Raw genomic sequence first — 14741 nt, 5'->3', positions numbered from 1 at the left:
AATGGTTGCGGCCACATGTATGGTTCGCCTATTCGTATAAAGTACCAGTATGCTAATGTTTATTCATTTAGAGATCAATTTTCTAAGCTACTATTTTTAGTCTTTTCGCTTTTGCGAAAGACTGTTTGTTTTTCCTTACGACTGTCATTCGTAAGTATTTCTGGTTCCTTCTTTCTCCTATGTGATATCTTAGTAGAGTGGTTCTTCTTAAATTAAAGGAGATGATTCAAACGGATAAGTTGGAATTAGTACAACAACTTTATTCTGTAACTCCATAACAAGAGAGACAGTTCGGTCGTGAGACCGTTACGTCTGATCGATAGGAATGAACTGCCATATTAGAGCATCACGTTGATAGCGAAACATTAGCTATCTCAGCGATTCACATAAAAACATACGTAGTCCGCCGGCTCGGAAGTTACAAGTTTCCGGCGTAGGTTAACAGGTCAACCGCTTCCCATGGAAGGTGTGTTGAAAAAGGTAGACAATATACAACATGATGACATATCAAACAAACCTAAACCAGGCTACTGCAGACATCGCATAGCGTAATCTAGATCTGCCTTGGTCACGTAGGACCCTCCTAATGCCAATGACCTCAGGTCATGGGTTTTTATTTACAGATTATGTAATTCTAAAATGTATTTATTACATTAGGCTCGGACAGCTACCATTCAAGCCTTGAATAACAAAAGTTACTTTAAACATGGTTTCTTAGGAGCGTGCTCATAACATATGTTTAGGTATAAACATAACAAGTGATTAAATGCATAAAAAGGTTCTGTTACATACCCTTTTGGACATATTCATAAACAAAGATAAATGCATGGAAAATCTAGATCCATGTTTGGTAATAATAATGATTAGGTACCCAAAATAATCAAAGGTAAAAATCAAAAGATTAACATGTATACATGATTATTATGATAATAGGTAACCTGATTAAGAATAGTGGTTACTGGTAGATTATGGTAATAGGTAACCTGATTAAGAATAGCGGTTACTGATAGATTACAACATGATCATGGATAATTGTTAAAGAGTACTTGTCACTCTTTGTAATAGGTAAATATAATGGTACAATTGTATAATAGTATAATTGTATAATAGTATAATTGTGCACAGATTAATATATAGGGCTGGTATATTTTATTAGGTGCCCGAAAAATACCTTTAGGAGTATATTAATGTATATATATTGGGCTATAATATTTTATTAGGTGCCCGGGAGATACTTTAACTGTTCAAATGCAAAGGCGTGAGTCTTTCTTGTCCTACATTTTTGCCAGCATACAGACCGCTTTTCACACACAACACAATTCCAGACAATTTTCCTAGGCACAAAATGAAATGGCCAGTTTCAAGCGGCCCTGAACTCAAACGCCTTGAGTTTAACGGGTACGTCATCTGGACGGGACAATACGTTTCCTTGGAGATCCTTCTGTGTACACCTCAGCCTACGCCAAGCAAAGATGTTGACGGCGATAACCAATATGGCCGTCACGCTGAACACGGCCAGCAGAACGTAGTAACGAAGATTTTCTCCACCTGCATAAGTCGGTGACGCGTGGTTCATCTCAGCCAGTTGCATCAAACGATGAGCCACCCGCGCGTTGTATGGGAGAGGTAGTGATGGGATAATTGTAGACGCCCAAGTATAGTTCGCAAAATACGCCTTCTCACGTATTATTGTGTTGACCCCTCTGACGGTGTAGTTTGTAGATGTCCCCGTACAACCATCAGCTGCTACAAAGATTGGGGAATGGGCGGTGGTCCCGTCCGGGCATACGACGTGGAAACCGTCTTTGTTGTATCGGATCCAGGAGCCATTATTCATTCTGTAATTGAATTTATTACTGTAAAAAGGATAAAGTTTCCTCAGACAACCTTCACGTGTATGAGAGAGAGAGCTGTTTAGCACTATGCCTAACTCACATGAATCCGTTGATATAGGATAGAATTAAAAGAGTCAGCTGTACAAATTTTATTATTCATGGCTTCTGAACAGTGAGTGAGTTTATCTAAGTCTTTAATGACTGTAAATGATTTCCTATCAGAAGAAATCAGAACATGCCCCGTCAAGTTGGATATTACTGGACTTGAGTTATTCGTCATGAAAGTAGGAAACGGTGCTATTTTGTATGATTGCCAAGCATCGGAAGAATCAAAAGGTATGGTGATCATAATCCTATAATTTTCAACGCTGACTGATATTAGGCTATAATAGAACTCTACTTTATGGGCGTCTAATAAAGGAATATAACCTAGTTTCTCCCGTCCGTTCTCCAAAGTTAACGTCAGATCTTTAATAGGCATGAGGTGTGGAGATAACACACCCTTTGTCACTAACGTAATAGCTTCTACATAGTCTTTTGATTTCTCAATAAAATGTGATATTTTCACACGGATATGATCTATTTTCGAACTATAGTAAGCTAACGTAGCCAGCAAATGTTGAACTTCCATAATCTGATCGATATTATTTGAATGTTCGTTTACCAAACTCATTATTTGATTGACTGAGGATAACTGGCTGCGAAGTTCAGACAAAGCTAATTCGGTTTTGTGTTGCAAAAACTCAATTCTTTTATTTTGATTATTTATCTTAAGGCGATTTGAAATTCCTAAGCCTAGATTCGCAACAGATCCCAAGAGTTTTAGTCCAGCCAGAATAAGCGGGGTTGCGGCGTTCGAGATTATTGTGCCGCACAGACCACATCAGCAAGTCACGAGCAAGTTCCTCTGCCTCAGCGGTTTTATTTTGTATGTCATAAGACAACATTTCCACGACGCTTCGGGTTTGAGCTAGCGAAATCTCTGAGTTAGCATGAAAATTACGTTCATGCATTTCCTTAAGCGAAATGGCAAACCTCATCAGGTCATTCTTTAAGTTAAGGACGTCATCTTCAGGCAAAAATATGGCCTGCATATCCACTTCTATGACTATATTACTCGACACCATAAAAATGTCTTCTGTTCTCTCGATAATCGAGCCATGATTAAATTCTATTTCTTTCGTCTTACCGCTCTTTCCATACAACAAAGATGTCTGAACACACAATATCACTCCCAACAATAACAGATTCATTTTTGAAAACCTGCAATGAGTAAAATATATGTAATAACTTGTGTAAAAGAATATGTTTACATACAAATATGATTGATATATATATATATATATAAATTATTATACAAGTTTCATAAATACAACCATTTTTTCCCTCACTCCATCTACCTTTCTTTAGATTCTGATATGTGCCAATGGAACTATTCTCATATCAGTGGGGTTGGATACATTTTGAACCCTAAATCTATTGGCCGTTAATGTTTCTAAAATGTTTAAACGGGCCTTCAAACTTATGTGTCAGTTTATAATTTAAACCTTTACGTACGTATACTTGTATGTATACCTGATCGCCCACGGCATATGTTCTAGTTGGCTTAGCTATTTTATCATGATTTCTTTTCATTATAATTTGTGCTTCTTCTAGATTCTTACGAAGTATATTATATCGACTTATGGTTGTAGGCGTTAATACATGGAAAGGTGTTCTAGCTGGGATACCGTACAGTGCCTCGTGCGGTGTCATTTTAATAGACACATGATACGAGTGATTAAGTGTGCTTAGTACCGCAGGTATGGCAATGTCCCAGTTGGGGTCTGCCCCCCCTAAGGTGACCCTTAAATGTTTAAAACCTTACGATTTGCCCTTTCCACTAGCCCATTAGACTCTGGGTGATAGATCATGGTATTGATTTTCTTTATGCAAAGGAATTCGCACAAGGAGTTAAGGAAATGATTATTGAACTCCCCGCCCGAGTCTGATATAATGGTGTGTGGAATTCCATGTTTACAAATGTAGCACTCGTAAAACTTTCTAGCGCACTCGACTGCGGTTTTTGTTTTAAGCGCTATCAGTTCTGTATATCGAGTCAAAGCATCTATGATTACTAGGAGGTGCTTATTTCCTCTGTCTGACTCGTAAAATCCTGTTAATAAATCCAAGTGTACTCTTTCAAAGGGTTGATTTGGCACGGGGTAAGCCCCTAGGCTGACAGGTGTCTTCGTGTGCCCTTTGTATTCTTGACAAGTGCGACAATTTGCTATGTGCTTTTTTATATCTGTAAGCATCGTATGCCAATAAAATAAGGATTTGGCTTTCTGTGACATTAGGGAATAACCCGGGTTTCCATGCAGTGGATTTTCATGCAACCATTTTAAACAGTGGGTATGAGTGAGATAGGTACCACCACCTGGTTGTTATTCAACTGTGGTGTGTTGCGGGTTTTCCTCGTCACGGATCTACACAGGATATTATCTTTGATTATATAATTCTGCTGCTTATACTTTATATATTCCTTTTCCTTCGGATTTCCGTTTAACGCAATGATTATTTTTTCTATTTGCGGATATTTTCTTTGTTCCGTCTGTAATAGTTCAGCACTCCAGCCCAGATCTTCCTGTTCAGATATAGTTTTAACAATGGGCGTGGAGGTTGAGATATCTATTAATTCAGCTAATGGCTCGGTACAAGATGAAGAGGGGTTGCGTGATAATGCGTCAGCAATGATATTTGCTTTCCCAGGTAAATACCCGATCCTCGCGCCAAAGTCCTGGATGGATCAGTGTGCCACCGCCAGTTTGACTTAGGGCTGTGACTGGGGGGACCTTTATAAGCCTTTAAAGAAGTCGGTTAGGGGGCTTATGATCAGTGAGAACCTTGACGGGATAACCGTATATTATAAATTTAAAATGCACGAGTGACTTAACAATAGCAAGCCCTTCCTTGTCTATTACTGGGCATATTTTACTTTCGGAAGGTCTCAGTTTACGTGAATAAACAAAAAGCTATAGGGAAAAACTGTTTATCATATTGTTGAAGCAATACCCCCACCTACTCCTAGGTCTGAGGCGTCTGTTGCTATAAAGAATTCCTTACCGAAGTCAGGAAATTTCAAGATAGGAGAACTACACAGTTCATCTTTCAATTTATCGAACGCCTGTTGATGATTTTCAGACCATATGAAATCTACGCCCTTTTTTATAAGATTGGTTAGGGGAGCGGCTATGATGGAGTAGTTCCTAATGAACCTCCTATATTATCCGCTACAGCCTACAAATTGCTGTATTCCCTTGACGTTAGTAGGTATCGGAAAGTTACGGATAGCCGATACCTTATCATGGACTACTTTAAGACCTTCACTAGACACCGTGAAACCTAAATAGACTAGTTCTGTTTTAAAAAAATTCACACTTACTTATCTTTACCCTTAAATTAGAATGCTGCCTTAAGTCTTTGTAGCACTAACTCTAATTTACGTAGATGTTCTTCTAAGGTATTGGAAAAGATTACTAGGTCGTCCATGTAGGCATGTAGGATATCTCCTAACAAGTCTCCAAACACAATGTTTATCATTCTAGTAAAAGTTATAGGAGCACAACGTAAACCAAAAGGCATACGCAAAAATTCATAATGTCCCCTGGCTGTGCTGAAGGCAGTGTATGGGATACTCTCTTCTTCCAACGGAATCTGATGAAAAGCCTTTTATTAGGTCCAAGCTGGTGAAATATTTGTTCTGACCTAGTAGAGATAGAATATCGTCAGTACATGGTACTGGGAATCGGTCAGGGATTGTTTCCTCATTTAAGCGACGAAAATCGACGCATATCCGCCAAGTTCGATCTTTTTACGGTACTACTATTAACGGAAAATTATAAGGGCTGTTTGATTTCCTAATGACTCCTTCTTTTAGCATTTTACCTACTTCCTCAGTTATCTCATTCTGAAATTTCATAGGAAGTCGGTACGAAGGTACATAGATTACTTTCTGTTTGTCCTTGAGCCTTATTTGATGCTCGATGACATCCGTTTTTCCTAAGGTTCCATCCGTAGTGGAAAAAACATCATGATATTCAGTTAAAAGATTCAAAAATTTCTGCTGAATTTCTTCTTCTTGAATGTCCTTATTGATTTTGTTCTTTATAGATTGCAAAAGGGATTCATCCGCAACTGATTGAGCGTGATTTATTTCAGCTACGGTAAGAATGCGATGTTTATAAACTTCCGCATCCAAGATATGTTGATTTTTGTGGATTACTAAAGTGGTATTCAAATGATTACAGACTTCGATGTGACATTGTTGTTGTGAGCCGACTGTATAAATGGCTTGTGTGACGGATAATCCGTGTGTTTCAGAGTGTCGAAAGGATTAACATTTCAGATCCTGGCAAGGTTTTCTTTACACGCACTAATATGTTCGAAGTTACGTTCGGCTCGAGAGTTTGCATGCAAGCTGATATTACGGGCGAGCGAGAGTTCTGTTGGGTCGCATGTATTATTTCTTGGTTCATGAGACAAGTGATTGGTTCTTCGATATAAGTGACTACTCTGTCTGTCTCCTTATTATCTAAAACTGATTTTAGGGTATTAGAAGACTTATAGAATTTTCCTTTGATATACACGCCGTGTTTTGCAGGTGCTAAGATAATATATTGAGTGCCCATAGATGGGTATCCGATAATTACTGCGGGATACATATTAATGTTTTGTACAACGATAAAGGTATCGGAAAACGTGCGCTTACCGACCTTGTACTGAACATGAGTTACTCCTACCACATTTAATTCATTATTTCCTATGCCCGAGAGTCTTATTCCGGACTTCTCTATAGGGAAGTTTGAAAAGAGTAAATGATGAGTCCTTAAATCCATGATATTACGTGGACTACCAGAATCAAAGAACAAAGTAAATGACTTATGGTCCAAATTTACTGCATGTAAGGTTGGTCGTAACTCGTCTTGACTAATAATTGCATGAATTTGTTGCAAATCTACGGGAACCTGCACCGATTTTTTGGATTCGGCCGTGTGTTTCATAGGAAAATCGATTGCCTCACAATGATCTGATAAATGATTAAACTGATTATTTGATACAAAAGATGTTGATATTGATGACCCAACATCGTCCTCTCCCCCCTTGGAGAGAACTACGTGGTATTTGCTTTGTTTAGCACACTTTGAAAATTCGCTTGACCTTGCAAGTTCTGGCTAGACGGCCCAGGAACAGAGGTACCTGAAGCACGATTTGTTTGTTTCTGCTGTTGAACAGCATTGCCGTTTGCTTGTTTCTTTTTATAGTACTGAGGACCCTTCTTTTTATTTGCATAGGCAACTGTTTGCGTGTTATTAGGATTCTGCCATTGATTCCGCGAGTAGCAACGATTATATGAATGTGTGGTACTGTTATGAATTGAACAAAAACGCGTCTGACAGTCTGACGTTACGTGACCTGGCCTATTGCAATTGTAACAAGTCATCCCTGCTGTTTGATTATGATTAACTTCGCCTACTTGTTGTGGCTTATCCTCATCTTTTGCAAAAGCTTGAGTAAGCAAGGGATCAAGGTCAGTACATTTAGACATGTGTGCTTTTATCTGTTTATACACACCTAGTTCCGTACTGTCAGGCGTTAGCTTTTTAACACAATACCGCACCAAAGCTACAGGCAACATGACTGCCATACAGATTAAATATACCAAGTGTATGAAAACATTCACTGCAATATTGGATCTTGTAACCCACGTGGAGTTACGTAAGTTTTCCTGATGTTCATTTAACCGGTCGGCAATTACTGCCTCCCGTTCTACAACACTAGGCTGAGCCATAGAAGCTTGTTTACACGTAGAACTCGAAGAACCCATAACGATATTTACCTCCAGGACCTTGAACAGGAAAAATTAGTGTCCTGAACCAAGTTAGTTTTACTTCTGGATTTTTGGTTTTATAGGTGTTCCTCTTGTATGCGTGTTTTTTCCGACTGATACGATTCCTAACTGTTTCACTAGCACTGTACAGATACGAACGTCCACTGCACAAACGCATATTCAATATAAAATAAAAATGTGTTGCAAATAATAGGAAAAACCCACAAAAAAGATCATATAAGTACAGATAATTTGATAAAGATATTATACGGAGAATTCCTGCAAGAAAACGATTAGCAACAACGAGAAAAAAAAATAGTCTGCGGGCGAGAACTCGTAGTTGAAGATTGATTCTGTAATGAATGAAGATTAAGATGGCGAACAACTCACCCCCAGAATACTGGACGATCGACTCCTGATGAACAACACTTCACTGAGAAAAAACCTGAATAGATAAAATTGTACTTAGCTCTGGATTATATGTTGAAGGATTGTTGACATGGGACGACGTCACAGTTTCCTGTCGTCTTCGCGTCGGAAGTCGTGATGACGTCACGGTCTCCTCTCTGCCTCACATTGCATGAAGAAGTCCAAGATTGATGACGTCACAGCCTCCTTCCTCGCGTTGCTTCCTCTTGGCCTACTCTTTGCGTCCTTGCTAGTGATCGCGCGTTGTTTTCTTTATGTGTTTTCTTCTTTCTGTTGATGTTCGATGCTGCTCTCGTCCGGTGTTGATTCTCGGAGATATGTGACAACAGTCACTCAAACGTCGATGTTGATGCTTGTATTCTTCTCGATGAAGGACATATCTTCGTCTTCATAAAATGTTGCATTGATTGAAGATCCCGTTTCCTCTGTTTAGTATTGATTTATAGGTGGAAGTTGGTTATTGCAGTTCTTCGGTCGGCTGATATGGGTCTTGTTAATCTTATTCTTCGTCAATAGCTGCCACCAAATTTTAGTCTTTTTGCTTTTGCGAAAGACTGTTTGTTTTTCCTTACGACTGTCATTCGTAAGTATTTCTGGTTCCTTCTTTCTCCTATGTGATATCTTAGTAGAGTGGTTCTTCTTAAATTAAAGGAGATGATTCAAACGGATAAGTTGGAATTAGTACAACAACTTTATTCTGTAACTCCATAACAAGAGAGACAGTTCGATCGTGAGACCGTTACGTCTGATCGATAGGAATGAACTGCCATATTAGAGCATCACGTTGATAGCGAAACATTAGCTATCTCAGCGATTCACATAAAAACATACGTAGTCCGCCGGCTCGGAAGTTACAAGTTTCCGGCGTAGGTTAACAGGTCAACCGCTTCCCATGGAAGGTGTGTTGAAAAAGGTAGACAATATACAACATGATGACATATCAAACAAACCTAAACCAGGCTACTGCGGACATCGCATAGCGTAATCTAGATCTGCCTTGGTCATGTAGGACCCTCCTAATGCCAATGACCTCAGGTCATGGGTTTTTATTCACAGATTATGTAATTCTAAAATGTATTTATTACACTATGAGATTCAGGGCTTCTGTAACACGGTTTTTTGGCAATAACTTTTTATCTATGCATTTCATAGATATAACGCTTATTCAGAATACACATTATATCGACACATAAATTTTGACTGTATTCTTCATTACGTAGGTTGAATAAATTTGGTACTTATAATGTAAAAATGACTTTTTTTGAAGACGGGCCAACTTACTCAGAGATAAGGTTTCGAACGCACTTGTTACGTAACTTATGACAGCATTTTTTCCCTCTTTCTCGATGGATGATTGGCTATACGTAACGAAGGCTATACCTCTGGCAACAATGACATAAAAATTTAAATACAAGCAAAGCAGTACACCTTTATGAACTCTGAATCCTCTCCACTGATAATTATCATAATGAACAAACCAACAAAATATATTAATAAATACAAAAACACTTCGATTATTAGTCTAACTCCCAAAATGAGTGTCCTAAGAAATTATGATCTACTTTATAGGTCACAATCAGATTGACAAGATGTAGGGAATAGTTGGTAATTTTCAAAGACATAGTAGACAAGCTTGATTTGATAACTGCTGTATCCAATGTCAAGCAATTTTTATTTATCGGCTATCTACCTATTTACTGAAAAAAAAAAATAGCCGGTACCGTATTTTGGCTTTAAACCTTCCCCAATAATTATCGTCAGAATGATGACTTCACGAGGCTCCACCCACTTTGGCTATCATGGATATTGTTGTATTAGAAAATCTAACTTCTGGCTATAAAAAACTCATTTCTCGAGTAGTTGTAAGAAGTGCTAAATGATCCTCAAGGATCCCAGCAGTTGGCCTAAACGTTTAATTCATGTATATTGCTGCTATTACTAATTTTGCAGCACTACTGCTACAGTAGTATTACTACGCTAGCACAGATACCCCACCCACAGCTATGTATCGTTCCGCCATTCATAAAGTCTTTATATCCAACATGGTCGTACAGACTAAAGAAGAAGAAAAAAAATTATATCGGGTGATCCGTTGGTCTGCTGGAGATTTTAGCACATATAAGCTTGTGTTTACTTTGGATAAAAATCTTATTTTAACAAAAATCGTTATATAAAGACTGTTTACATACAATCTCTCTTTTTCTCTCTCTCTTGGTAGCATAGTGAATAGTTAATGTAAATGTTCAAAATCCTGAATGACATTACAAGTATTATAATCACGTTACGCTAAATACAAATCAGACCATAAACATTGGATTTAAACTAGAAACTGAATAATTACCTATTCAGGCTATAGTAAGTATGGCCACGGGCTTTCTTTTGACTGTATAAAGTTGCAAGTCGTAAGACAAAGGCAGTTTTGCAACCACGGGGACAATTCCAAATCCTGTTAGCCATTCTTGACTACTATGGGTTTCAGAGCCGATGGTATAAGGTGAATGGGTTTCTGCCTGGTGGATAGGCTGGGCAACATTTCGTAAAACGATGTTTATTTTGCTTACGTAATGAATGTTTTTCGACTCTTGGCTCGCAATTATTGGCCATGGCGTCGGCTAGATCATTTTTACTCTATAAAAATTAAAACTATCGGGTTTAGGTTATTGATAATGCTGACAAAATTTGTGTGTGGTTGTAAAATATACATATGTCAACTTTCAGCTACATCCGATGCTTTGATACAAAATCCAAAAAACCGTGTTACAGAGGCCCTGAATCTCATAGTAGATAAGAGTACAGTAACAACTAGAGACTATTGTTTATCATGATTTAATAGCAGGTATATATACTGATGTCAACAAATATTTTTGCTTAAACGTTGAAAAATATAAAAATATTGACCAATCACCTTCCGTCACTTTTCAGCATTAATTTGACGCTGTCTTGCATTTAGTAGAGGATATTTCAGTTAAATAATGTTCCACGTCACTTTTTGAAACATGGCATTTAATAAAGAAAAAATCATGGTCCACTTACTAAATAAGATTCTTGGTAACTTCGTTAATGGAACAACTGCATGATTACACAGTAATCGTAGGGTTCGATTGTTGGCTGATGTTGACAAACAGGAAGATATTCGTTTGGTCTGTCTTCCTCTAAGAGATTAACGTTTGTGAGCGAACCTTATGTTTCTGTATGGAGTTTAATTCTGTGTATCATATGAATTTTTAAAAGTGTTATGTTTATGGTAGTTATATGTTACTACCTTCCATTTGTTATTGTGTTTACCTGTGGAAGAAGATGACCGGTTGTTATAGTAGATTCACATCGACCGTGCATTTGATGTCTAGGCCAGTTCCTTACGACGCGACGCTCCTGATTGGCTGTTGATAAGCCAATGACAGGGCTGGAAACTCTGTCTCTCGAGAGAGTTCATATGGGTAGGATCTATAAATTCCACCTCTCGTGAGAGATACTTTTGAAAGACATATCCCTCCGGAGAGATGAAACATAGATCCAGCCTATGTGAACTCTCACGAGAGAGTTTCCACCCTGCCATTGACTTATCAGCAGCCAATCAGGAGCGTCGTAAGGGACTGGCCAAGACATCAAATGCACGGCTGTTGTGAATCTACTATAGTATCTATTCCATTCTCGTCGCCGAATATCCTGGATGTAGGATGATATATGCTACTGTTTACTGGGCGGTTTTCGTGGTAGCGAGAGAGACGCGTTTAAATGATACACTACAAAAAATATGAGCTTGGAAGCTAAGCATACATTAAGGAATCGTATCTTAATACATGAGGCAGAACTTGAAGAATTGTAGTCTGTGAGGTAGTTCAAATAGGATTCAATATTAAATATGAGAATAAGATTATTGTACGTATATACATTGCAATATTGTGTAATATTTGTGAAGTGAACACATTCACCGTGCGAGAATTTATCGTGCTGGTTACATGGGTATACCTTGCATTGCGGCGTTGCAAAACATATCTTGCACTTATAAGACACCAATGACATAAAGACTCCAGTTTGAATGAAATTGATCATTATAAAGAAACTTCTATCCATCTATCTCATTTATGCCCTCTTAAGGCTGTTGGCACAACAAAAGGGTGGTGTATTTTTATTGTAATCGTGTACAAATATCTGATACACAATATTTTATCAATCCAGCCAAAATTTGTCCAGTGATTGGCATTAATTAGCTCATGAAATGTATCGGATGCCATATACTGCTATGTCCATAATTTCTGTACATAATGGTTAGTTTATATAACATCATTTTGGAGCAACGCCAGTTCTCTAGGTTTTGCTCTTTGCTGAACCTTCAAAGAAATTAACATTATATATATATAATATCATCACGGAACGTCATTTGTGCTACTACCGATTCTGCCAAACTGATGAGGTTTGTCGTAAGCTTCAGTAGGGATGATTTCAACCACGAGACAGGGGCGGAATCCTGCTTCACTCAAACTTCATCTTTAATCCGGGCTTAATGTCATAATATAATTTAGTATGGCGGATCCAAATGTTAAAGCTAACACCCTCATATCTTTTTTAAAAATTATCTATTTGACAGAGGAGACGCCTATGGCGCATGAAAACTCTTTAAGACAGGGTCTTGTCGTGTAACTCACTTGCATCAAGATTCCTGCCAGCTTGTAGCACTTGGCCCGACAGCTGACTTGCATGTTGATAAAGTGCTCGAATTGTCGGTCATTTATCCATTCAAAGCAAAACTTTGCATCACCATTGTACCTCATGCAAAATTCTTTTCTGTTCATGTGGAGCCCGGGTAGCTGTGCAACTTACAGGAGCCGCCTACGGTCCTAAGAAGAAAGTTTCCAGATACTTGTGAGAGAAATACTTCAGGTAGGGTGAGGCAAAGGTGGTCTGTTGATAGCAGACCCCCACTGTATTCCCCGTGGAACAGAGTAATTCGTCTTGAATGCAAGAGACAGGACAATACGGTATCCCTAACTTCATGGGCTCTAGCCCTGACTATAGAAGATTCACATCAACCGTGCATTTGACGTCTAGGCCAGTCCTTTACGACGCTCCTGATTGGCTGTTGATGTTTCTCTCGAGAGTTCACATAGGCAGGATGTATGTTCCTCCTCACCTGAGGGATGCATTTGAAAGATGTATCCCTCAGGAGAGGTGGAACATTGCTCCTACCCATGTGAACTCTCGAGAGAGACTGAGTGTGTCCAGCCCTGTGATTGGCTTATCAACAGCCAGTCAGGAGCGTCGTAAGGGACTGCCTAGACGTCAAATGCACGGTCGATGTGAATCTACTGTAGCTAGACCAGTGTTTCTCAACCTTTTGACCTCAGGGCGCATCTATGAATCGACAGAAACTTTGGGGCGCACCTTTGATTTTAATATGAACAAAATACTCATGAAATTTGAATTTACTGTGAAGTTTCAGAAACTTTAGATTGCTGGTACGCCAATACTTTCTTCCTGAGTCGATATTTTACTTTTTTGTGCATAGCGTTCTAGCATATTTTGAAATGTGTTTTTTTATATGCTGCATTTTTTTAAGATGTCTTTTCCCTCACTTATTTCCTTTGGGACTTCTTTTCCTGCTAGTGCCCTCGGGTCTATAGCAGTTGGGGTTCATAGTCTGCATAATGATAATAATGATAATGAAAGTAATAATAAAAAATAATATTTATGATTATTATTATTATAATTTGCAGTAGTAGCAGCTGTAATAGGAAAATAATAGAGATGTATTCTAGAATAACCATTAGTTTTTAGATATTACATTTTGCATTTAAGTATCCTAATGATAAAGCTGTGCTTGATGAAAATTAGCAATTTTGTGAATGGTATATATAGACCTTATATGTGATAAACAAACTCTCAACTCTTCATCAATAGATTTGATATTTGATCTACTTTTACATTTAATGTTAGTTAGTACAGAAAATCCTTGTTCACAAAGATAAGATGTGGAAATCTGCAATAAAACCGTTAATGCCTTGTTAGCTATTAATGGATATTCTTCTTTAACTGAAACCCAAAACTGATCGATGGGCACCTTTTTACGATTGATCTTTAATCCCCGATCAGTAGATATAGCGGCCAGCTCTTCCTCTTCTGTTAACGAAAAGCCAACGTCCTCGGTAGAAATATCAATGAAAGGGTTGCGAATCCACTCGTACTGCTCGGTGTTTATTGAGGGAAAGTAACAATTCAGATTACTTCCATAGTCGCTAAATGACCCACTATGAAAGGAATTAAATCGTCTGAATAGCCTTTTCTCAGCAAAGGAAACATTTCTAAGCAGCCTGGAAATGCTTTTGATTCTGTCGGTAGATGAGAGAAGATTTTCATTTCTACTTTGCATAGACATGTTCAGATTATTAATGTGTTGAAACATATCAGTCAGATATTCCAATTTTGATTTCCAAAACTCACATTCCAAAAATCAAAAAAATTTACTTTTATTTTTTTTTTTAAATGCCAATAGTTCTTCGCGAAGTTCAAGCACACGACAGAGTACCTTTTCCTCTTGACAACCATTCCACTTCTGTGTGCAATAGCAAGCGAGTGTGTTGTGAATTCATGTTGTCACAAAGTTGTTCAAA

The sequence above is a fragment of the Macrobrachium nipponense genome, chromosome 23 (genome assembly GCF_015104395.2).
Source record: "Macrobrachium nipponense isolate FS-2020 chromosome 23, ASM1510439v2, whole genome shotgun sequence".
NCBI classification, from domain to species: Eukaryota; Metazoa; Arthropoda; class Malacostraca; order Decapoda; family Palaemonidae; genus Macrobrachium; species Macrobrachium nipponense.
This window is presented reverse-complemented; position numbering follows the sequence as displayed.